The sequence below is a fragment of the Eumetopias jubatus genome, unplaced genomic scaffold (assembly GCF_037043125.1).
Source record: "Eumetopias jubatus isolate StellerSeaLion01/CBP00866 unplaced genomic scaffold, mEumJub1_p1.0 scaffold_8, whole genome shotgun sequence".
Classification (NCBI taxonomy): Eukaryota; Metazoa; Chordata; class Mammalia; order Carnivora; family Otariidae; genus Eumetopias; species Eumetopias jubatus.
This window is the reverse complement of record NW_028274814.1, coordinates 130,634,022-130,657,749: the sequence shown is the minus strand read 5'-3', so window position 1 is coordinate 130,657,749 and position 23,728 is coordinate 130,634,022. Positions and strand designations below refer to the sequence as shown.

Here is a 23,728-nt window from a genome sequence, read left to right as displayed (position 1 = left end):
CAGATGCCTTATGTGGACAGAAGAGGGGTTAGCACAGCCCTGAAAACAGTATAGAAATAGAGAACCCTGAGCGGAGGAGGAGGGAAGAGACAGATTCAACCTGAAAATTGAAATATGGTTTGAGAAATGTAGTTAGTTGTTAAAGAGGGTGCTGGGAATACTGTACTCTAACCTGGTGGAAAGTTAAATGAGTTACATCTATAGGTATGGGGGGTTCATTTCACTGTAAGCAAGTCTGATATGTGGGAAACTTGGGCTTTATAAAAGATACTGGGGAGTGAATTCTTTCGGTCACCTCTTCTAGTGAATATAAACAATTTGATGATCAAAAATTCAGTTTTTGTGTGACTTTCTAGGAACTTAGCTGCTGTATAAATAAGGCAAAGTGCACCTTAATTATTACTTCTGGCTTTCAGCAGAATTCTTTATGGCAGTGAAATGTTGGTATGTGATTATTATATGGCCAGCTAACTGCTTCTGACCATCGAGTCATAAATCCAGTTTAGTTAAGTGGGTTCAGCAGTCGTTATTCTGGTAGTAGGAAAGCTTTCTTTCTGGTCTTAGGGCAGAGGTTCCAGGTAGCCTGTGATTTCTATGTGTATGCTTCATTTCTTGTAATAGTTTATCTTTGCATTTGCTTGTTTCTTTCCTACTAGGTGGATGTCTCTTTGGATTCTCATTTGGGTGTTTGGTGCTGATGCTGAACATGGTGCTACCATTTGAGTAGAGCTGTAAAAATAATGTGCTTTCCTTCCAAGTAATTTCACGATGTCTCACAAAAATTATTGAAATTTTCATTTCTACTTGTCTTAGTCTCCTCGAGCACCATAACAAAATACCAAAGACTGGGTGGCTTAAAGAACAGAAATTTATTTCTCACAATTCTGGAGGCTCGAAGTCCAAGATCATGGTGCTGGCAGATTTGGTGTCTGCTGAAGGGTTCTCTTCCTGGCTTCTCACATGGCCTTTTCTGGGTGTATGCTCCTAGACAGAGAGAGATCTCTCTCTTCCTCTTCTTAGAAGGGTACTAATCCCATCATGGGGGCCCCACTCTTATGACCTACACTAAACCTCATCACCTCCCAAAGGCGCCCCCCTCCAAATACCATCACCCTGTGGGCTAGGGCTTCAACATATTAATTTTGTGGGGACACAGACATTCAGCCTATAATACTACCAGAGGGACAGACATCTGAATTCAAAGTAGGACTGTTCTTTAGGGTGACTCACAAGACTAGCCTGAGTTGAATTTGTCTCCCAACCCCCTCTCCCGTTTTCTAGCCACCTTGTCATGTTTTTCTCTCTCACACTGACATGTGAACACAACTAACTAGAGATTTAACTTTCATTTTGGTATAAAACAGACTGGTGCAGACAGGCCTCAAGATTACAGGATTGGGGAGAAAGACACTCACTCCACTACTTCGTGTAAACAAGAATGTTATTACCAGCGCAGCTCCAGTTTGGCATCTCTCAGGTCGTCAGTTTGATGCCAGGCTTTCATAATTTGTAGAAACAGTAAAGACAGTCATTTTAGTGAATGGCTTTGCTTGAATTTTTGTTGATATGCATTTGTAGAGCATAGTAAACGCCTTTATTCTGGTGCCTATGTGCTCTCCCTTCAAAGACCGAAGGGAAGAGTGTCAGGGACGATGGGAAGGAAATGGCAGTAATTGGATGAGCGGACAGATGGAGCAAGGGACGGCGAGTGCACTTGGTGGCCCCTAGGAGTATTGGATTTCTTATTCTTCTCCCCTACAGCCCCAGTACAAGCAGGCAGCTTACGTGGCTAAGGTTTCATTATCTAATCCATCACAGATCAGCTTGAATAAACCCATTGGCTGGCAATGATCTAGTTAGGAGGGTAGTGCAAAGCTGCTTGAGCTAGGATTGGGGCAAATCGGATCAGAACTGCCATGTGAATCTTGGACATATTTCTGTAATTTGGGTGGGTAGAGTCGTTTGGGAAATCACTTGAGAGAGAGAGAGAGAGAGAGAATGAGCAATCAGCCATGATTTTTTTCAGATGTTGTTTTAGGGACTCTGAGGGGAAAGTGTATGGAAGATTTGGTATATTTCTCTGGAGTATAGCCAGGTTGCTTTGATTATTGGAGTCTGAATATTTTTGGGTCACCAGTGCTCAGTTGTAATCTTTTTAGTAGCATTTGGAGATCCCAGTTGTGATCACTTAATTATGACTGTTCTGAGTGAATCCTTGATCTGAGACTGTACGTTATGGGTCCCCTCTTAGTTTTTAAAGGGGGGATATTGTTATTACTATTATTATGGTCAACCTTAATGTATATAATTATGTTTGATATCCGTGTATACTTGAAAAATGGGGTAGTGAAAGAAACACTATTTAGAGTTTCTCATTTTGGGTTTGATTCCTGGCTCTTCCACTTAGCAGATGAATAACCTTTGTTAGAATGTCTAACATCTGAGCTCCTGATTACACATCTATGAACTGGGAGAATTAATACATACTCTAATGAGCTGCCCTAATGAGTAACTGAGATGATTTAAAGTGTCTCTCATGGAGCCCAGGAGTGACTGTGTATTCCTTGCCTCCCTTATAACCTGCTGTACAGCACTCTGTGAGTTCCTGCTTACTGCTTGATCAGCATGGAGTGGTTAATGCGTTTCCGATTGACTGAGTGTCAGAGTTGGGGACTACTAGAGATGAGCAGTGTGTTGAACTGAGTTTGCTTGGCATCTGGGTGGAGGAGGAGGAGGAGGAGAGGTTTACTTCTTTGCTAAGCACTAAAAGAGCTAGTGAGTTATCACAATGCCTGCATTGAGCATGTGGACTTTTCGTGGAAGCTGTGGGATCTCCACTGGGAATGGGTGTGACAGATGCACGGGCCGTTCGGTTGGTACCCGGGATGCAGGAGTCGTGAAAATGTCGGTTGTGTTTCAAATGTTACAATGTTTGCTAGTTAAATATATCAAATAGATGGCACTTTTTGCTCTTATTCTGGTTTGTGGAAATTGAGCTGGGATGCCTTTGTCTCTTGTGGTCTCTCTCTTCAAATCTCCCTGCAGACTACGAAGAGTCACCCACCTAAAAGAATTTTTAAAAACACTTGATAGTTTGACTTCCAGATAAAGTCCATTCTCTCGCTTGGCCTCCTTCTGGCCTGACTTGGGCCTGTCTTTGTAGCCGCATTGAATTTTCTGCAGTCCACCTCTTAGTCCATGGTACGGAGCTTCTAGTTTCCTGAGCATGCTGTGCCACGCGGGCTCATTCATACCTTTGTGCTTTTGTTTCTGTTTTTTTCTACCTGAAATCCTGCCTCAGCATCTCTTTCTCTCTCACCTGTAAGGCTCAATCTTTAAGAATCATTTGGGGTACTGACTCCTCCTGGATGCCTTTTGTGTCTGCTCCCGTCCCTCCCACATCCTGCCCGTTTCTAAAACACGGTGCCATAGCTCTGTTTTTAGCACATTTTGCTTTACCATTTGTTCAGATGTCTGCCCCTCCACCCCTACCCAGACTGTGAGATCGAGAGATCCTTTGGGATCCCTAGGATTTAGCACTGTGCCTGCGCCCCAGTAGTCAAGAAACTATGATTCTTGTTGAATCGAACTTTGTCTTTCTGCTCCTCAGTAGGGCCTGCAGATGGCTTTAATTGTTTCTCCAGATTTTCCCTGGGGGGTCTGGCCCTTGGTCTGCTTTCCAGCTCATGTGAAGACTGGGTGTTGTGGAATTTGTGAATGGTACCTGATCTTTCCATTGATATCAGGGTTAAAGGTGAGAAAAGGGTCTTTAAAAACAGAAGCGGGGGTGGAATTTAACTGCTGAATGTGTTGGGTGGGCATGGCAACCTAATGTTTAGTTTCCTGTGCTCAGATATTAATTGAGTGCACGTGTGTATGTGTAAAAAGCGCCTTTGTGATGGTGTGGTTAAGGAAAAGAGAGGAACCACCCAAGTAAGGGGCAATTAGAGCTAACCTGTTCCAGTTCATTGGAGCAGTCTGTTGATCTGCCTTTTACAGTGCTGCTGAGAGATTCTGGAGTGTTGCAGTTCGGAGATATTACCACCATTTGGGACTAAGCCCACTTGATCAACTGTGGACCTTAACCTTTCCCTTCTCAACCAATGAATTTCATAAGCTGTTATAGCTTCTTTTATGGGTACAGGAAAAATACCAACTGAGATACCTCACAAAATAAATGTTGTTTTCCAGATCACTCATTGGATGTGCTTGAAAATGAGGAAACTTGATAGAGTTCTTGGACACCGCAACCTTGGAAATAGATTCATAGATGTATTTTACAGAAATCCTCTCCCCGTCCCTTGTTCTCCCCGCCTCCTTCCCGCTAAGCTTCTGATTTGCGCTGCTATGTAACCCTCGCCTGTTCTCTAACCTCGAGATTTCCCTGACTAGTTTAGTTCGGTCCCCTTTACAGGCAACCAGGTATACTTTGTAACGCCTCTGGCTTTTCGGATTCTGAATGAATAAAGCAGGTTCTAAGAAGGGAATGACTGCGAGAGCAGCCAGTAATACCACTTCCTTCTGACGTGTCCTGCGCATACGTGGCATCTAGAAATTTCAGTTGAGGATATGGGACACATGATAAATACCGCTTATGAAGTAGATGACAATTTTGAATTGCTAAATGATAATGGTTGAGTAACTGCTTAGAAACCCATTTTCCCAAGGGTGGAAACAGCCTTTGAAGTTTAGACTTCCCATAATACTTGGGTGTGTTCAACCATAATACTTGGGTTTTTAGGGACCTAAGTCCTCAGATAATACCTTGGTATGTGGGATTTTTTCCCATGTGACGGCTGGTTCCTTGGTTTCTCCTTTGCTGAGGAAAAGAGATTTTGCACCAGGTATTGGATATTTTATTCCAGGAGCACGTGGTTTCTGAGGAAGCATACTGTTTATTTTTCTTTTTGGCTGAATCGATTCTGTCAGATCCTAATCGTAAATATCACAGCAAGGCATGATTTATCATGAAGGATGGGCAGGGTTGCTGTGGGACTCTCAGCGATGGGGTTTTGCGTGGGCGGGGGCAGAAACTGTCCTAGTGGAACTAGAGGAAGTGCAGACCTGGTTGGGGCCACTCTGGGGTTTGAGTGTGGGCTCCAGCTATTGCTTGAGTTGGAACACTTTGGGAACAGAGGATCATGGGAAGTTCTTCCATTTGCCTTATTTTGAGCAGCTTTTTCCTCCGCACGTTGGCAGCTGTTTGGAGGAGGGGCGTTAATTGCTGTCAGCCAGAATGATTTCCCAAAACAGACCTATATAGACTTCATTTAGGGGTATTTTATTTTATTTCAGGGGTATGTGGTTTGTCCTGAGTCAGGAGGACTTTGACTCCATTTTCCTGGAAGTTGGTGGGCTTCCATGAGCCTGTTCTATTTATCTTGGACTGTTAGGCAAGTAGAAAAGCAGCTGCCTAGTTCGCCCTTGTTGCGTGGAGCTTATGGAGCCTAGTTTCGTAGGTCATCCTCTCTGGGGGAGTTTTATACAGTTACATTTACAGCCTTAAGTTTTCTTTTCCTTTTTTTTCTCCTTCTGCAGTTCAGTATGCCACAAAAATTCTGAGGAGGAAAAAAAAAATTCTGAGGAGGGTGGGTCATAATTTTGGGTTAAAAAAATAATTTTGGGTAAAAAGCAGGAATTGTTTAGCTTCCTCTCCCCTCTTTTCTTACTCCCCCCCATCCTGTGCAAAAGAGTCTGCAAATGAGGTCGCTTATCCCCTACTCAGACTGTCTTGTCCCCTAATGCGCTGAATATGTGGCTTTGACAGCTTTCACCTGCTGTTTCTTGGTTTCCAGGGGATGGGATTGTAGGATTGTACGATTTCAAAGCAAAACCTGGCAAAATTGGAAGACCTTTTGTGGTGGCTCCCAACGTCCACAAAGCTTAACTCATTGGTTTGCACCTCATACAAACTTGCAGGAACACTGTCCCTGTCAATAGCTGGCACAATGGTTTGGAGGACTTTGTTGGAACTTCAGGAAGTCCCCACAGTGGCTGCCTCTCATGGTGTGAGCTTTGGCAAGGCTTACGGGAGTTGGTAGGGCTTGTTGTGAAAGCATGTGTCTGGTTTTACTGCTGTGTCTCTGGGAGAGAGGCAGGGGCAGACTTGGTTGAAGAATGGGGAGAGGTGCTGCGCGGCTGTCACTGATGTAGGGCCATTTGGTATATGTCAGCCCTGCCATCCTCACCTGCGCGGTTTACTGTGTGTTGTGTTCCTACTTGAAGCCCCATAGTCTGACTCGTGACTTTGAATAAGCTGATTTGGCTAATTTTGATATCATCCCAGACTTTGAAGTTATGCTGGTCATATTTAAAAGGTCCGTGTGGGGGCTTAGAAGTTACTGTTTCTGTTGGCAGCCCCCTCCCCATCCCCAGCTGCTGCTCATATGCATTATAGACACATTGTTTTTGGTCTCTCTACTTGGTGTTACAGGTCTCTAGCTGCTGCTTGTGATTCCAAATAGATCTTTTTGCTGCAACATTTTGGCTTTGATCTGGCTGTGTTTTACAGTGTTGGAAATCAATTGGTTAATTTTGGCGTTTTGCATACATACAGCAGAAGTCTTTCAGAAAGGTGCTTATCGGGGACCATTAGTGATTTTTGTCAGCTGTGTAAAAATGCTGTGATTAACAGATACCCATGTATCTGTGTGTATGTGCAGTTTTCCTTTATGCTTACTTTGCATTTCTGTTTCTCTCTAGGAGTAGTTTGGAGTAAGTGTTATCCTTTGCTTTTTAATCCTGGGAAGCCTGTTTCAGGAAATCTTTTGATTTTCTTGGGCTTTTGTGGGAATCATTTACCCTTACTGGATTTGAGCTTCACTACGAATTGTTCTTTTTTCAGTGTTAGTTTTAGGCAAATAGTAAATACTTGTTTGGTTTAATAGTATTCCAGAGTTTGAAGAAACCTAAACAGTTTGTCATCCATACTTCAGTTAAAAGAAAGTATCAATTCCGATACAAGAGAAAAGCCTGACTGGCCCAGCGTCCTGTTTTAGGCGAGGAAATTGTGTAATTCAGAGTGTCCCAAACTGTTTTCCATCGATTGCTCTTTGAGAAATGGGAATAGGTATCATTCTGCTGAGAAAAGAAAAATCAATTAACTTTGGAATAAAGTTAAACAAAATTTGAACTACCACATTTTACTTTTCATAAGCAGATGCAACTCTGAATTTATAAAAATGTATTTGGTGAAGCGTCTGGTTCCCCGCGTGCTCCGTACCCCGTCACTAAACAACTAACCCCCGTTGTTTATTTCTTGTGTTATCCTCTCCTTTTTCCCCACACAGACACTAGCAAACTCTCTGCATGCCTTTGCACACTATTTTCAATGACTGTATCAGAAGTTAATTTTTATCTTTTAAGATATTTAAAAAAAATTATTTTTATTTTAATTTTTTAAATTTTTTTATTTTTGAGTAATCTCTACACCCAACGTGGGGCTCCTCGAACTCACAACCTTGAGAGCAAGAGTCCCATGCCATACTGACAGAGTCAGCCAGGCATCCCAAGGTTAATTTTTTTTTTTTTTTAGTGTAACAGGGTCTACTAATGTTTTCAGGAATGGGTTCTGGGTGTGTGTGTGTGTGTGTGTGTCCCCTGCTTAGAAAAGTTTTTCCCACTCCAAGATTATAAAAAATAGAATGGGCTTCCAGACAGAGCTGAGTTGGAGCCTTAGCTTTTCCATATCACAGTTGTATGATCTTGGCTAAGTTATTTCACCTTTCGAATCCTCAGCTTCTTCCCTTGTAAAATATATAGTGTAAGAATTAAAAGAGATAGGGGCGCCTGGGTGGCTCAGTCGTTAAGTGTCTGCCTTCAGCTCAGGTCATCATCCTAGGGTCCTGGGATCGAGCCCTGCATCAGGCTCCCTGCTCCGCAGGAAGCCTGCTTCTCCCTCTCCCACTCCCCCTGCTTGTGTTCCCTCTCTCACTGTGTCTCTCTCTGTCAAAAAATAAATAAAATCTTTAAAAAAAAAGAATTAAAAGAGATGTATATAATGTGCTAATCAGGGCCTGACACATAATAGGTGTTCAATATATAATAGCTATTTTTTATTATAATTACCAAGCCTTATTTTCTTGTACCCCAATTGTTTTTTTTTAAAGATTTATTTATTTATTTTTTTTAGAGAGAGAGTGAGCATGGGGGGGAAGGGGTGGAGGGAGAAGGAGAGAGAGAATCTCAAGCAGACTCCCCAATGAACATGGAGCTGGACATGAGGCTCAATCCCAGTACCCTGAGATTATGATCTGAGCCGAAATAGAGTGATGCTTCACCAACTGAGCCACCCAGGTGCCCCTTGGCTTCTTTAAAGGCAGGGACAGTCTCTTAGTCTTTGTATCCTTGGCTTCTCCGTAAGTGTCAGAGAGAGATACTATAATAAGAACCCAGTAAACGTTTGTTGAAAAAAAATAAATCAGTCATTATAGGATCTATTTGTAAAAATCTCTTTAATAATTTTTGTTGCTTTTTCTGTAATCACCATCTTTGGATTTGAAGCTTGGTGACTAAAATTGCACATAATGTACAGTAATTAAATTTATATTATGCTTTATAGTTTATAAAATACTTTGATGTAGGTTCCTGTTTATTCCCTACAACAACCCCAAAAGATAGGTGATTCTTTTTCCTATTTTTCAGATGGTAAAGATATACTTCTTGAAGCCTCATGACTAGGAAGTGGCAAAAACTGATGCTTCTACCAGATTTTGTGGCTCTTTATTCAGTGCCTTTTCCTTTGGGCCTCGTGCTCCTCAGACCACAGGGTATGATTGAGAAAGAATGAATAGTGAACATGAACTTCATTGTCTTTATGTGACATATGTTTAATATTGAAAACATTTTGTCTGTTACCTGACAGTTGATTCATGTAGAAGTCACAGGTCCCGTTTCTTCAGTTAATTTGGATCTAGCCAGTGGGTTTCGTTTTTTTCGATTTTACTGTTTATTTATGACATATTCCACATCCATGGTCCTTTCCAGTCAGAAGTTCTTTTTTTTTTTTTTTTTAGAGATTTTATTTATTTGACAGAGAGAGAGATAGTGAGAGATAGTGAGAGCAGGAACATAAGCAGGGGGAGTGGGAGAGGGAGAAGCAGGCTTCCCGCCGAGCAGAGAGCCCGACATGGGGCTTGATCCCAGGACCCTGGGATCATGACCTGAGCCAAAGGCAGACGCTTAACGACTGAGCCACCCAGGTGCCCCCAGAAGTTCTTTGAAACGATGCTGTCGGCTTTGGCCAGTTGGAGGATGGAGTCATCTGACTCACCCATCCTGCTAATGGCCCCACAGATAGCCTAGGTTTTAAACTGGCAGTTGAACCTACCTGTGACCTTGTCAGCCTCGGCCACATTCATCTGAATGGACGTGTGGTCCTTGGTGCCAATGGTGCGTTTGCTGGCAGAGCATTTTCGAGGCACGGCACTGACAGGTCCACAAACTTGCTGGCGTTGGTCTGCATGCAGAAGGCGCGCCTGCTGCTACCACCACAAGCACAGAAAGTATCCAGTGTTTTGAATAGAGATTTTGCTAAAATTTAGTGTGTACTTGTATGTGCCAAGCATTTTATTAGAGGCTTCATGTGTTTATCTCACTTTCCTGTAGTTCATATTTGGGGCAGGTTCAATGGGATAATTAGTTGCTGTATGTATGGTAATTTGTTATTGTTGTTTGCTTGTTTTCTGTATCAAAGATATCCCATCTCTAATTTTATTATTGATCAGATAATAGATCAGCAATAAATAAATCACTGGATTGATAATGGTGGGTAGTATGAAATGAGAGCCGAAGGCATCTAGAAGTTGTCTGACCAGCTCCCTGCTTCAATCAGGTTAGGGAGATGATGTGCTCATTTCACTTATTTCAGGCTCAGAGAGCGTGTATGATAGCAAGCAGTAAGCTCAAACTTCTGGCTTTAGGTCTAAGTAGAATCTTTCATTTCTTAGTCTTTCTTACTATTCTGGTGTGGTTTCTCTGATGTTCCTTTCATGGAGTGTTCCCCCCTCCCCCGCCTTGTCATTTATTTTTTAAGCATATAATATATTCACATGGTGAATGATTCAAAATATGCAAAAAAGTAAAAAGTCTCTGCCTTCTCCCAACTACCTAGTTTTCTCCTTGGAGGTAACCAGTATGGTTAGTTGTCTGGGTTCCCTTCCAGAGGTAGTGCCTGTATGGTAGTTTCTGTCCTCCCTTTTAGAAACTCAAATGGTGTTATTAATATGTGTACTATCTGTACTTCGCTCTTCTTTTGTCTATATTTGGAGATCAGAGCAATTTGTAGATTTTTTTTGTTGTTGTTAGGTTTCTGGAATTAGGATTACTGTGTCCTGGGGTACTGAGATTACTATGTCTAAATGTCTCTGGTAAGGATGACCCTGATTAGTACAGGACCTCATAAAGTGGGAGTCTGCATTTCATCGAATCACAGTGTTGGAGACCTAATCTTTCTTTTTAATGTTTCAGGTTTTTATTTTCAGAGACCTGAATTCTGCATCTCTATTCTTTCATGTGAATACCCTACAAATATCTGACTGATGATACCTTTAAAGATGTTTGGGCAAAAGATAGGCATCCTCAGCTTTCCACCTGTCCCAGTCTGCTGCTCCTGATCCTGTCTTTTTATACTAGAAGGGCCCTTTTTGGGTCAGATAGCCTATTTGTCATTGAGTTAGTATTGATACTCAGGATCTGCCTTGAGTCATTGCATGTAGAATCTAACTGCAAGTGTGATTTTATTCAGTATGACATCTTCTATACCAGACATATCCAGAATGTCCAGATTTATCTTGATTGAATGTCACTGCTATCAGGAGGCTGTTCAGTGAACCAAGTTTGGTGTTGAATTGTGAGAAAGGAGGTTTAGTTTGTAGTAGGTGTTTGTGTGTCAGCAGTCATAATTGCTGTTGGTTTCATTTAACCCCTGTGTTTGTGGACAGTCCAGGACTGAGGGAATGCTCGTCATCCTTGGGATGTGACCACTCTGCCATGGATACCTGATGGGGAGTAAATAGATATGGTTCAACAAACACAGAATATTTTTCTCTGTTTACTAGACAGTGGATTCTGATTCAAACATAGCATTAAGGATTGCATGCTTAGGCTTGACTCTAGCTCTGTTAACCTTTAGAGATTTCTGCATTTATTTTTTTATTTTATTTTTTTTTAAAGATTTTATTTATTTATTTGAGAGAGAGAGAATGAGAGATAGAGAGCACGAGAGGGAAGAGGTTCAGAGCGAGAAGCAGACTCCCCGCTGAGCAGGGAGCCCGATGTGGGACTCGATCCCGGGACTCCAGGATCATGACCTGAGCCGAAGGCAGTCGCTTAACCAACTGAGCCACCCAGGCGCCCTATTTTATTTTTTTAAAGATTTTATTTATTTGAGAGAGAGAGCATGAGCAAGGGGTATGGGAGAGGGAGAAGCAGACTCCCCGCTGAGCAGGGAGCCTGATGTGGGGCTTTATCCCAGGACTCTGGGATCATGACCTGAGCCAAAGGCAGACGCTTAACCTAAGACTGAGCCACCCAGGTGACCTTAGAGATTTCTGCATTTATTTATTTATTTATTTATTTGAAGATTTTATTTATTTATTTGACACAGAGAGACACAGTGAGAGAGGGAACACAGGCAGGGGGAGTGGGAGAGGGAGAAGCAGGCTTCCCGTGGAGCAGGGAGCCTGATGCGGGGCTCGATCCCAGGACCTGGAATCATGACCTGAGCCGAAGGCAGATGCTTAACGACTGAGCCACCCAGGCACCCCTGCGATTTCTGCGTTTAAAGATCTGAAGTAAAACTGTGCTTTTCAGCGTTAGCTTCTGCAATGGACCTTTGTCTCCACAAGGATTTTAGAGAGGAGGTAGCATTCCAGCTGTTTGGAGAATGAGGCCAGTGGGGATGTGTCTTGCACTCTAGATGGATGCTGACCTCCATTATATGGCAATGCTAATCTCACCAAACAGTCCTTATGGTCCCAAGGCTTTGCCGTGAGTGAATGAGGCCTGCTCCGTCTCTGGCCCCACGCAGTGAATGGAAGCAGGCGGGGCACCAGATGCTCTGTTGTTTCCCCTATTGCTTCTTCCTTCATACCTGGTGTAAGGTTTCCAGGCATTTGTGCAACCCGATAGCAGAAAGCGCCTGTCTTAGCAGTCGAGAGATAGGTTGGCAGGTGGCTCAAGTTACTCCATGTTCCTGATAAGAGCCACCGATCTATGTTGGTGGCTGCTGGGGGTAGGGTGGGGGGTGGGAGCTTTACTGTCAGGGTGCTACCCGGCAGGAATGGTGGCGTGGGTCTCTCTGGTGTTTCTGGACTCCCAAGAATGTACCCAAAGCAGCCTTAGAGCTTTGGCCAGCATCTCTAGGCAAGTAGCGCAATTTGAGAAGGAGATCTTGCCTTAGAGGAGATGGGTCTTAGGAAATGGTGACACACAGGAGCAGAAGGAGGACCAACATTGAAAATATGAAGTACAGGCCCAAGGAATAGAAATGATATTTTCTTATTCAATCTTTTAACTTAAAACCCAGTTAAAGATTTTATTGAGGGGCGCCTGGGTAGCTCAGATGGTTAAGCATCTGCCTTCGGCTCAGGTCATGATCTCAGGGTCCTGGGATTGAGTCCCGCATCAGGCTCCCTGCTCCTTGGGAGCCTGCTTCTCCCTCTGCCTCTCTCTCTCTCTCTCTCTCTGTCTGTCTTTCATGAATAAATAAAAAAAAATCTTAAAAAAAAAAGATTTTATTGAGTCCGCTAGTGTCAGGCACAGTGATGACTAAGACTTGAATTTGCAGTGGGGAAGTAGATGTGTACACAGATAATTTTCATGCCATGTGATAATTGTTCTGATGGAGATATACACTGAGTATATGTCAAAGCCTAGTACTTTGGGAACATATACTCTGAGTACAACTCTATCAGAGCAGTTATCATACTGTATTTAAAATACTGGATTAAAAGCTATTCTGGTATCAGACTGCTTGGATTCAAATTGTCTCTATACCTACTTATCTGTGTGTCCTTTGGGCAAGTTACCTACCTCCTCTGCTTCAGTTGTTCATTTGTAAAATGGGGAAAATAGTTTCTACCTGGCAGAGTTGTGAGTATTAAATTAGTGTATACAGTAAAATGTGTTTGGAGGAGTGCCTGGTCCATGGTGAACACTGTATGTCTTACCTGCTTGGGGCACCAGAGACCATGGCAAACACGTGCTGACCAGTGGCAGTGCAGAGTTCAGTATTTGTATCGCCTGAAAGATTTTTAGCACTAACTATGCCAGGTACTGTAGAAGCAAATGAAAGAAATGTTAACCAACTATGTGATTGTGTACAGTACACAATGAGAGTCAATTTTTTGGAAAGTTGTGTAAAAATATATTAATGTGAGAAGCTTTAGGATCCCACTGGCAATTTCTGAGAAGGAATCTTACTGTTCCTTTGGGAGTTGCATTGGAGGCCCTTCTGCTTTCTTGAAATTTTGAAGATAGGCTGTGTATCTTTAAGGTAGGACAATACTTTATTTTGGGCAAGTATTTCTTGCTTTTTAAAAACCCCCAGGAGAAACTGCTTTAGATCAGAATCCATCCATCCATCCATCCATCCATCCATCCATCCATCCATCCTTCCATCCATCCTTTCTTACCTCCTCCCCTTCTAAAAGGGAAACACTGCTGATATTTAAATCATTTTCATTATTCCTTATATTAAAGGTAAAGCTTGGGGCGCCTGGGTGGCTCAGTTTGTTAAGCATCTGTCTTCGGCTCAGATCATGATCTCAGGATCCTGGGATTGAGCCTCGTGTCAGACTCCCATGTTCAGGGGAGAGTCTGCCTTTCCCTCTCCCTTTTCCTCTGTCCTTCTCCCCGCTCGTGATCTCTCTCTCTCAAATAAATAAAATCTTAACAACAACAAAAAAGGTAAACCTCTCATTGTGCAAAAGCCCCTACTCTTTTTTTTAAAAGTAATCTCTGCCCAACATGGGGTTCGAACTCACCACCCTGAAATCAAGAGTCACAGACTTTACTGCCTTAGGCAGGCAGGCGCCCCGAAAGTCCCTGCTCTTTTGCTTGGTCATTCATTCATTCATTCATTTAACAACATTTGAATGTGTACAACATGCTAGATTGTGGGGTTGCAGAGTTAAAGGAATGTTATAATGAAACCTGTGAAGTTTATCGTGGGAGGTTTCTGGAACAACTATACATTGGAATAAAAATTTGATGACACAATATATTGCTAAGTGTGTAGGTAGAGAAATAGCTACTCATGTTGCTGGTGGGGTGAAAAGCCACATACCCTCCATGAAAAGCTGTTTAGCAATATCTGCTAAAATGTAAAATGCATGTATTCTTTGAGTTAGCAGCTCTATTTCTAGGGATTTATCCCACAGATACTTCTGCATCTGTGTGTGAGAATATACATTACAAAATTACTTGAAATGGCAAACAGTTGAACAAAACAAAATGCTCTTTGACAGGAAATCTGTGAATTAAAATAAGGTACATTCATAGAATGGGATATCATGCAGCCGTTACAAAGAATCAGAGCTCCACATGAACAAACAGAAGACTCAAATACATCGAGTGTAAAAATTCAAGGTGCAGAAAAGTGTATAGTTTGCTACTGTTGTGTAATGAAGAAGAGCTTTTATTCTTGTACACACATTCTTTGCTGGGAAACACAAGATTCAGATAATGGGTTATCTCGAGGGAAGGTTATTAAGTGACAGAGAAGTAGGGGTATAGGTGAAGGTTTAGTTATCATTGTCTTTTGTGCCTTTTGAGTTTTGTATTATATGCTTGCATTGTTTTAAAAATAAAATAATTTATTAAAATGATACAGGAATAAGTATAGGGGCTATTTTACTTACAGTACTTGAATTTGCTAATTTTCATAGAAAAATGAAGTCATGTGTTAGAACAAAAGTGTGCCACTTCTGCTTACCACAAAGAAAAAAATAGTGCTGGTGGTGGCACATGGCCATTTTAATTTTGTCTGTCACATTGTTTATTAGTATATAGGGTGTTGCTGGTGCTTATATTTATTGACTGTGTCTTATTCCATGAGGCTAAAACCTCTGATTATAACAAAAATGCTGATATGAAGGGGTGGATAAACGTAGACAAGATTACAAATGGAAGTCATGTGAGAAATGATAGCTGGTACAGGTCGAATTATTCAGTGACACAGACAATTATAAAGAGTCAAGGGCAAATCATAAAGTGAGTTGAGAAGAAATAAAACAAGTTAGAACCATTACCATAAGCCAGTTTTCTTAAGAAATGTTTCCTCACTAGATGTACTACACCTAATGGGTTACTTGAATTTTTTCAGTTTGGACTTTTATGAACTAGCGGACTTAGGAACAGCCTTTCATTCCAGACCTAACCTGAGGGTAATAGAGGAGCTTCTGTACCCTGATAGGAATGAGTACAGCGTTTCTATGGGAGCATAATAAAGGGATTCTTATCCAACTGGGTGGCATGGGCCCAGGAGAACATTCTGCAGGAGCTGTTGCTGAGGATTGAGTGAGTAAGTAGGGGCTAGGCAGGAGGAGGAGCGGGAGGGACAGGCCATTCCAGGCAGTAGTGGCAGTACTTGCAAGGACAAGGTGTGAGAGGAACCACAGGTGGGTCAGTGGGGTGGGAACGGAGGGCATGAGGATATGGGTTTTTCCAGTGTCTTTGGTGGTTAGTTCACCCACAGACTGCTGTCCTCCTGCAATCAATGTTCTTGAAGTTGACATGATGGTGATGGTGATTGGATTATCCCACCACTCAAGGAACATAACCTCATGGTAGGTGAAGTAGTGACAGCCTTTGTTCATCGAAGAAAAACGAGAAAACAAAACCTCTATTTGGTTATGTTGTATGCATGTAGTTGAGCTGTCTTCTAGCAGAATTCCTTATTTTTCTGTAGCCGTCTTCATCCTTGAAGAGGCCTTCTCTCTATTTGGAATCATGGTTTGAGTGCTGTATGGAAACAACTTGAACCAGATGTTCCCTTTCATCATATTTAAGTTTATGTGATGCACTTTCTACCATGCAGGCACCCATTTTGCTCTTCATAGCTTGGAATGTTGTAACAACAATGTTTTGTCCATCGGAGGCATTCAAAAAATTTAATGAATGGTAATGTGCTTAATCTCACAGTATACCAGGCTAGGTGGCAGGTAGGCAAGTGATTTTTGTTTTGTTCTGTTTTTACATATCTTGTATATTAGCACATTTTGGTTGTCAGTGCCTCTTTAAGGAGAAAGTTTCTCCTTTGAAGCTGGAACGTCCTCTGCTTTGAATTCACTCAAAGAAAAATTATTCTGGAAAGCTTGAACCAAACCTGGTTAGATGCTTCTGAGTTATGGGAGAGGGATTGAAATAAACTTTTTTAGCTAAAAATAATTTTGCTCCCAAGTTACCCAAAATGGCTGACTAGAAATGCTTTTAAGATACTTGTCTAAGCTACCATAAGCTGAAGGTCAAGAAAAAAGTTTAGAACATGTCTTGAGAAACGACTGGCTCTATTTTGCCAAAGCTTTTGCCAAGCTTCTTATTCCATAATTATCTCACGGGACAAAAGCTGGTGGAAAGTGTTATGCCTTAGATTCGGTAGGGACCTAGAGATTCTTTAAGTGGAACACATATGCTGTCTGTTTTTTCTGACAGTAAGCTTGTACCTGTGGAAGGCATTAGGGTGGGTGAAAATGGGACATTTAATTCTAAAGATATTGTACAGTTGTTTCTCCTGATTAATTAAAGCCTTGTGTCCTTTTGCAGAGCGGTTGTACTCTTGGAGAATATTGGTCACTCTTCACAGAGAACCACGGGATGGGTCTTTAGCGTGTGGAATTTTCATTGATGTTCTCTTAGCCCATTCAGGTACTTCTCTGCATCTCATGGAGTTACGGAATAGAGAGTCACTCACAGTTATGGGCAGCACTTTTTATTTGTTGTATGGTCAGGTACCGCTGGAGCTCATACTTTATTTTTCATTCTAAAACCTCACTATGCTTTGATGATTACTCCGAGGAACCCTTTGCTGCAGCAGTATGTGCCATCGGTCGGTGGGGATAGCTTGAGAAACTGGAGAGGCATGTTGACTTTCCTTGAGGTTGCTTAGAGTTGCAGAATAAAATGTTGAATTAGAATGAGATTTAGAGCTTTTTTTTCCTTATAAAAATCACTCTTTTAAATAGAGCCAATATAAAGCCATGACGTTTTTCCTTCCTAACCTATTTTTTGAGCACCAACTGTGTACGAGGTAAGAAGGCAGGTGACTAAGCTCATGTCAGAGGGTCTCTTTCCTTCAGTTAGGGAAGAAAAGTAGCCTGCAGGCAGGGTGTTGTTGACACTTTGAGGAGAGGAGAGAAAGTTTAGAAGTAGGTGCTGTTTATCCATTCATCTGTTGATGGACATCTTGACTCTTTCCAAAAAAAAAAAAAAAGTAGGTGCTGTTCCAGTGTAGTAAGAATTCATCAAAAAGTGGAATAAAAGGATTACTAAGTCTCAGTGAAGTGGCAGCTTGGATTGAGGGGGTCCTGATGGTTTCTTAACTTTATCAGACTGTACTGAGAAGCCCACGAGTAGCCAAGTGCTCATTATCCTGGGCTGGGCATAGGGAAGCTGGAACAAACAAGTTGAGGTGCAGTTAAGAGGGTGGGAGAAGATAAAGGACAGGAGCTTGTGATCCAAATTTGAGATCTTGATGTTGGAAGAGTTTGGGTAGTGACGATTCCTAAGGAATAGTTATCAGATGGATGATTATGGTGGAGGAAAGCCTGCTGGAAATAAATCGGTTGAAGAACTTGGAGGCTTCAGAAGGGTTGTCAGCCTGAGGCCTGACATTGAGGATCAAGCATTGGGATCATTGGGCAGGTTGGCAGAAGGTCATGGCAGTTGAGGAAGTAGAATGATGTATAAGCATTAACTTAGTTGTTCTCAACTTGGGATTTTGCCCACCAAAACATTTGGTGACGTCTGGAGACGTCTTTGATTTCTGTGGCTGTCGCGGTGCTGCTGGTGTCTGCTGGGTAGAGGCCAGGGGTGCTGCTTTACCACCCTTAAGACACATAAGGCAGCTGCCTCATGAAGAGTGATCCAGTCTGAGATGTCCGTAGTGCCAAGGTAGAGAAACCCTGCATTAACTTTGTTGAGTAAGGGCAACAGAATATGATTGTTTCGCCTCCCTTCCGCTGTGCTGTGTAGAACTCTGCACGTCCGTTTGTGCTTTTATTTAGTGATCGCTTATGGAGGTCCGCTTATTTGCCAGGCAGCATGCTAGATAGTCATTAGGAACATAAAGATTAGCTGGACATCACCTCCTTTTTAAAGTTTATTTTAAATTATAAACTAATATGCAAATATATTCTTACAAATAAAAAACCAGAAACAAACATGGAAAGCTGGTGGTGACTTTGACCACCGCCTGCAGTTCCTTCTGTAGAGGTAGCCAGACCTGTCAGTTTGGGATGTGTAGCTGAGCATCAGAGTGCCTCCCCTGCATCTATTTTATTTCCTTCTCTTATATGCTCTGCAAGAGGTTTCCTTTAGAACATTTGTCCTAGGCTGCACATTTCTTGAGACAGGGACCAGGTGTTAGGTTTCTCTTTTTGACTTTTTATTATATGTGGTATACAGTTGTCACCCAATAAATGTTTGATGAAAAATGAATGAAATGAATTGTTACAAAAGCAGCAGTGGGAAGAGCAAAGAGAATGTCAAGTCCTAGTAATGGCCTTTAGGCTTCAGAAGGCTGTGGGGTAGGTTTTATGGGGAAAATGAGTTGATGTTAATATAGAGAAATATTGAGTGAAGAAAAATTCAAAGCTGTGGAGGTGTGAAAGGGTTACCAGGGAACCCAGGTGATGAGCTGGTACATAGGCAAAGAAGGGGTTGAGAAGGAACAGAGAGCTTCACTGTATAGGGTTCAAGAGTTCAGGGAGAGGTATTAGGGGACAAGTCTTTTGAAGAAGGTTATTGCATGTTAGCAATCGAGAAGGACTTACTGATGTAGGGGCTTTTTACAGAACTGGAAGAGTCCTAGAGTTCCTTTTGGAGTGTTGGTGTGATAGAAGCCTTGGTAGTTTCTGTTCTGTTCTAGAGGAATTCTGTTTATGTATGTACTTAGAGATGCATACCCCTTTATATACCTAAAGGCTCTTCTTTGTTTTTCATTGAGCAGAATGTTTTAGGGAACATTTTGTTTCCGTTTATGCAGATCAACCTCATTTTTTGGAAGTGACCACAATAGTATTCCACAGAAAGTTTTTTTTTTTTTAAATCATGATTTGTTTAAACATTCCTGTTGTTAGACATGTAGGTTGTTTCCAGTCTTTTGCTACTATAAGCAGTGCTGCTTATATATGTGTTCTTTTGTGCACAAAGGTAAGTACATGAGGACAGATTCTGAGAAGTGGAATTGTTGGTTTCTAAGGGCAGGTACATTAAAATTTTTGATAGTACTGCCAAGCAGCCTCCAAAATTGTATATTCCTATGAATGGCAAAGCAGAGTGACTTTTTCCAGTCCTCTTGGCAAACTGTTTCCATACTTTGATTTTCAGCAGTCTAAGTGAAAAATGGTATCTTGGTCTTTCCTATGTCTGTAATATAAGGGGATCTTTTTTTTATATGTCTCAAATTCATTTGTATTTCTTTGTCATGAACTCAGGTTTGAAAGAATTTTTTTTAATTGATAAGAACCTTTATGCATTAAGGAAATTAGCTCTTGTCACTCATGTTGCAAAATTTTCCATTCATTTTGTGACTTGTCCTTTGAATTTGTTTATAGATTATCAAATATGTGTATGTGTTTGCATATGTTTTGGAATGTAGTTGAATATATAAGGTATTTTCAAAATTTTGAATCTTGTTTATTTATTTTTTCCCTGGGAAAGACCTTCTCCACTCTGAGATTAAGAAGTAACTTTCTCGGGGGGCCTGGGTGGCTCAGTTGGTTAGGTGTCTGCCTTCGGCTCAGGTTATGATCCCAGGGTCCTGGGCATTGGGCTCCCTGCTCAGCTGGGAATCTACTTCTCCCTCTCCCTCTCCCTCTGGGTGTGCGCGCGCTCTCAAGTAAATAAATAAATCTTAAAAAAAAATAAAAATAACTTTTTGTGCTTTCTTTTAGTATTTTAATGGAACAACTTGGATTTTAGTTTCAGTCCTATTTATTAGTTTTGTGACATCAGGCAAATTATGTAATCTCTCAGAGCCTCAGTTTCCTAAACTGGGAGGATCAGATCAGATGATTTGTAACATTGTAAGGAACTTTCAGTTATAACAATTGTGTGCTTTTGAGTGAAATTTACTTTTGTGTTGTGTGGAGATGTGAAGTTGGGGGCAGGGGTAGGGAAGGAGGTAAAGAGGTCGGCAGGCAGACACAGAAGGAAGACAGGAAAAAGGCACAAAGTGGGGTGGAGGGAGAAACCAGGTCTGTGGACATGACCCAAAACAGCCCTAGAGAAGATCGAGGAAAAGCGAAGGAAAACAGACGCAAGGAAGGTAGCTGCTGAGACCCCAAGTGGGAGGCGTTTTTCATATCATAGGAAGTAAAGCACATTTTGGGTGCCTTTGTTCATTCCCTCTCCCTCTTTTCCTCCTTCCCTCCATCCCTCCGTTTTCCTTCCGTTCTTACAACAAAGGTAAGTGTAATAAAAAGTTGTGAATTAGCACAAATCCTAAAGTTCAAAAGTTAAAGCTTCAGTCTTCCTCATGCTGCACATACATAATACTTAAAGCCAGGTGCTTTGACTCCTTGGACACAAGTGTGTGTTGGAATTGTTATTATAATATTGTTGTCTAGCAATCAGTCCCTTTCTAGGTCTAAAATTCTGTGTTTAAATATCATGTACGGGTTTTAGCGTTCTTGTAAGAACTATAACTTCTGCATTTCCTGCTTTTAGATATTCAATCTATAAAGTTAATAATGCGTTCCTCTGTGTTTTGTATCTTATGTCTAAGACAAGTTCTCCCCACAAATTATGCCTTTAAGGAGCCTAGCTTCTGCCTGTGGACACCTGTCTTCCATGAAGACTTGGGCTGAGCTACTCCACTGCTTCCCTCGTAGTTTCCCTGTCTGCTAGGCATGGATGATAGTACGTGCCTAGCGATGTGTAGTTAACTGAAATTCTCACATGACCAGACCCTCTGAAGTCTAAGGTTCAATTATTACTTCTTATTTTTTTTAGAGGGGGAGGGGCAGAGGGAGAGGGAAAGAGAATCTCAAGCAGGTTCCACCCCCAGCGCAGAGCCCGACGCGGGGCTCAGTCAGTCTCATGGCCCTGGGATGGTGACCTGAGCAGAAATCAAGAGTCAGCCGCTTTACCGACTGAGCCACTCAGGTGTTCCTCCATTACTTATTTGTTAAAAATCAATTTGTACTTTGCCCTTGGACCCTGATTATGATTCTTTTTTCTTGTTGCCTCAGTTGGGAAAAAAAGCCCTGAAGAAAATCGTATGGTTACTACCATGAACATATTAAGGTGAATACACTCTGACCTTACAGCGGGTGGTAATTTCATCTCACAACCTTGTTACCTTTTCAACCTCACGCCCCCCCCCCCCCCAAGTGGGCATGGGACATGCTTATCTGTTGGCTTCCTCAAGTTGCCCTTCAAAACAGATGACTAGACTTACTAAAATCCTTGCTGGTTATTATGGCAGTGGCTGCCACCGTGGGCTCATTGGAAAGGAAGTTATTGCGGTTATCAGAAGTACTTTCTGGAGAAGGGGATGAAAGTGTAAGCGGCTTTGGCTGCTGAGCTGTGTTACTCAGAGATTGGCTGTTGTGAGGAGATGCAGGGGCCTCAGATGTCATCTTGTCCCAAGACTTGATAAAAAAACTTTCTTCTCCACTTCTGGAGGGTGGCTTCTTTTGGAAAGACCCACCTTCCTTGCTTCCTCATTTTTTTTTTTTTAAAGATTTTATTTGTCAGAGAGAGGGAGAGAGAATGTGCACAAACAGGGGGAGCAGCGGGGACAGGGAAAAGCAGACTCCCCGCTGAGCAGGGAGTCCGATGCGGGGCTCAATCCCAGGACCCTGGGATCATGACCTGAGCCAAAGGCAGATGCTTAACCGACTGAGCCACCCAGGCATCCCTCATTGCTTCCTCATTTTGCACGTTTTAAATCCAGTCTCTCTGTCTCATCCCTGCATTCTTTGATCTAAAATAAAAGCTAACCAAGAGGTGTTTGAGATTCTGCTCAGTGTGAGGTAGTGTGGATAGGAAGAGTAAGATCCAGGGGACGTTCTGTAAAGGCTTTTGATTTAGTTGGGTAGATGGTGTATAAACTCAGGAAAGTTAAATAACAGTTTAAGTTGATGATGTAAAATATGGTGAAGGGTCCTAAACCTTGCTGATTTGTTGGTGAGAAACACTGTATTTAGGATAGAATTGTACCACAATTGTTTTTCTGAGTTTGCTGGACAGTTGGAAAGGTGAGACATAAAGGAGAAAAAATGAAAGGGATCCAGAATGTAAGCTCTGGCAACTGAAAAAGTTTTTAAGACTTTTACAAGTTGTCATTAATTATTGTAATCTTAAACCTGGGAGGCCAAGGGAAACTTTCCTCTGGCCCTGGAAGCTGACTCAGACTTTCCTCTACACTCCCTCTCCATCTCAGTTCCTTCTGCTCTTGGCAGGATCTCCAGCCGCTGGCTTTGGAAGTTCATTGCAAGAGGTCCTATATGTGATGTAATATAGTAAATACTTAAACATTTGTGGAAGAAATAACTAAAGTTCTGTAGTGAAAAACAGCACTTTAGAGAAGGGAGGGTAATAAAGAGATTTTGAATCTTTGTATCTTAATTGAGGAACAGTGTCACTTGATGGCAGGTGGGCAGCTGGGAGAATTGAAGGTATTTTTCACTGGCTTTTAAAAATCTCCCTAGACCTCTTCTGAAGGCGGCAATTCTGCTCTTCTCATGGGTAGTTTGCCTGGTGAATTTGAGGAATAGGGACTGCTTCTACCATGTGAATGTCTAAAATGACTGTAGAATCCACAACTACAGTGAGCACTGTGGAGTGTGTGTGGATAGAAATCACTGGACCTGTAGGCACAGGGGTTTTGAAGGGTGCCTGTCTGGGCACCGAGACCAGGTGGAGAGGAAGCATGCTTACCAGTTCCCTATGTCTTGTATTACCGGAGCCCAGTAATACTAGTTTGTGTCAGATGCCAAGAAATTCTTGTGTAGGAAAGGTACCTGTTGTTACCTGTTGTTACATTGTTTAATACAGTATCTGGACCAGATGTCAGCCACCATTTCTTCAAGACCTCAAGGGCTGATGTGTGAAGATTGACATTCTTTTGGCTAGTAGGAAAGCGGGTTAGAAGTCTAGAGGCTGGGTGCCTCCCAGTCGTGCAAACCCTCTCCAGCATGTCTTCCTTTTTCCTTCATCGACAATGCTTGTAACATCATTAGCGTGCAAGGAATGAGAGTGAAACTTCTCTTTCCCTGAGGCTCTTTCTCTGCTAAATTTAGGCAGGCTCATATTTCCTGGTGATTTTTTTTTTGAGTTTTGTTCAAGTCAAAGGTGTCTGCCTTTACCACGGCTCTTTAATAGTTTTTTCCTTACCTGGTGGGTTCCTGTTTACCCCCCACTGTGGGAGACACAGTGGGAGTGGTACCCCACACTGGGTGATCGTCTGAGGGGGCGATAGTGGTGAATCCGTTGTTGCTTCCTTCATTAGAAAAAGAATTTTAAGTAAGAAGGGAGAAGCAACTTTTTGTTTGGGAGAGAA

General features: G+C 42.1%; 1 protein-coding gene and 1 pseudogene across 3 annotated transcripts in view; one reads left to right on the top strand and one right to left on the bottom strand.

The window, feature by feature from the left end:
• RBFOX2 (RNA binding fox-1 homolog 2) overlaps positions 1–23,728 on the top strand; it is a 280,863-nt gene that overhangs the window by 4,393 nt on the left and 252,742 nt on the right. The gene's annotated exons all lie outside the window — the stretch shown is intronic.
• Positions 5,503–9,463, bottom strand: LOC114197511 (small ribosomal subunit protein eS21 pseudogene; annotated as a pseudogene).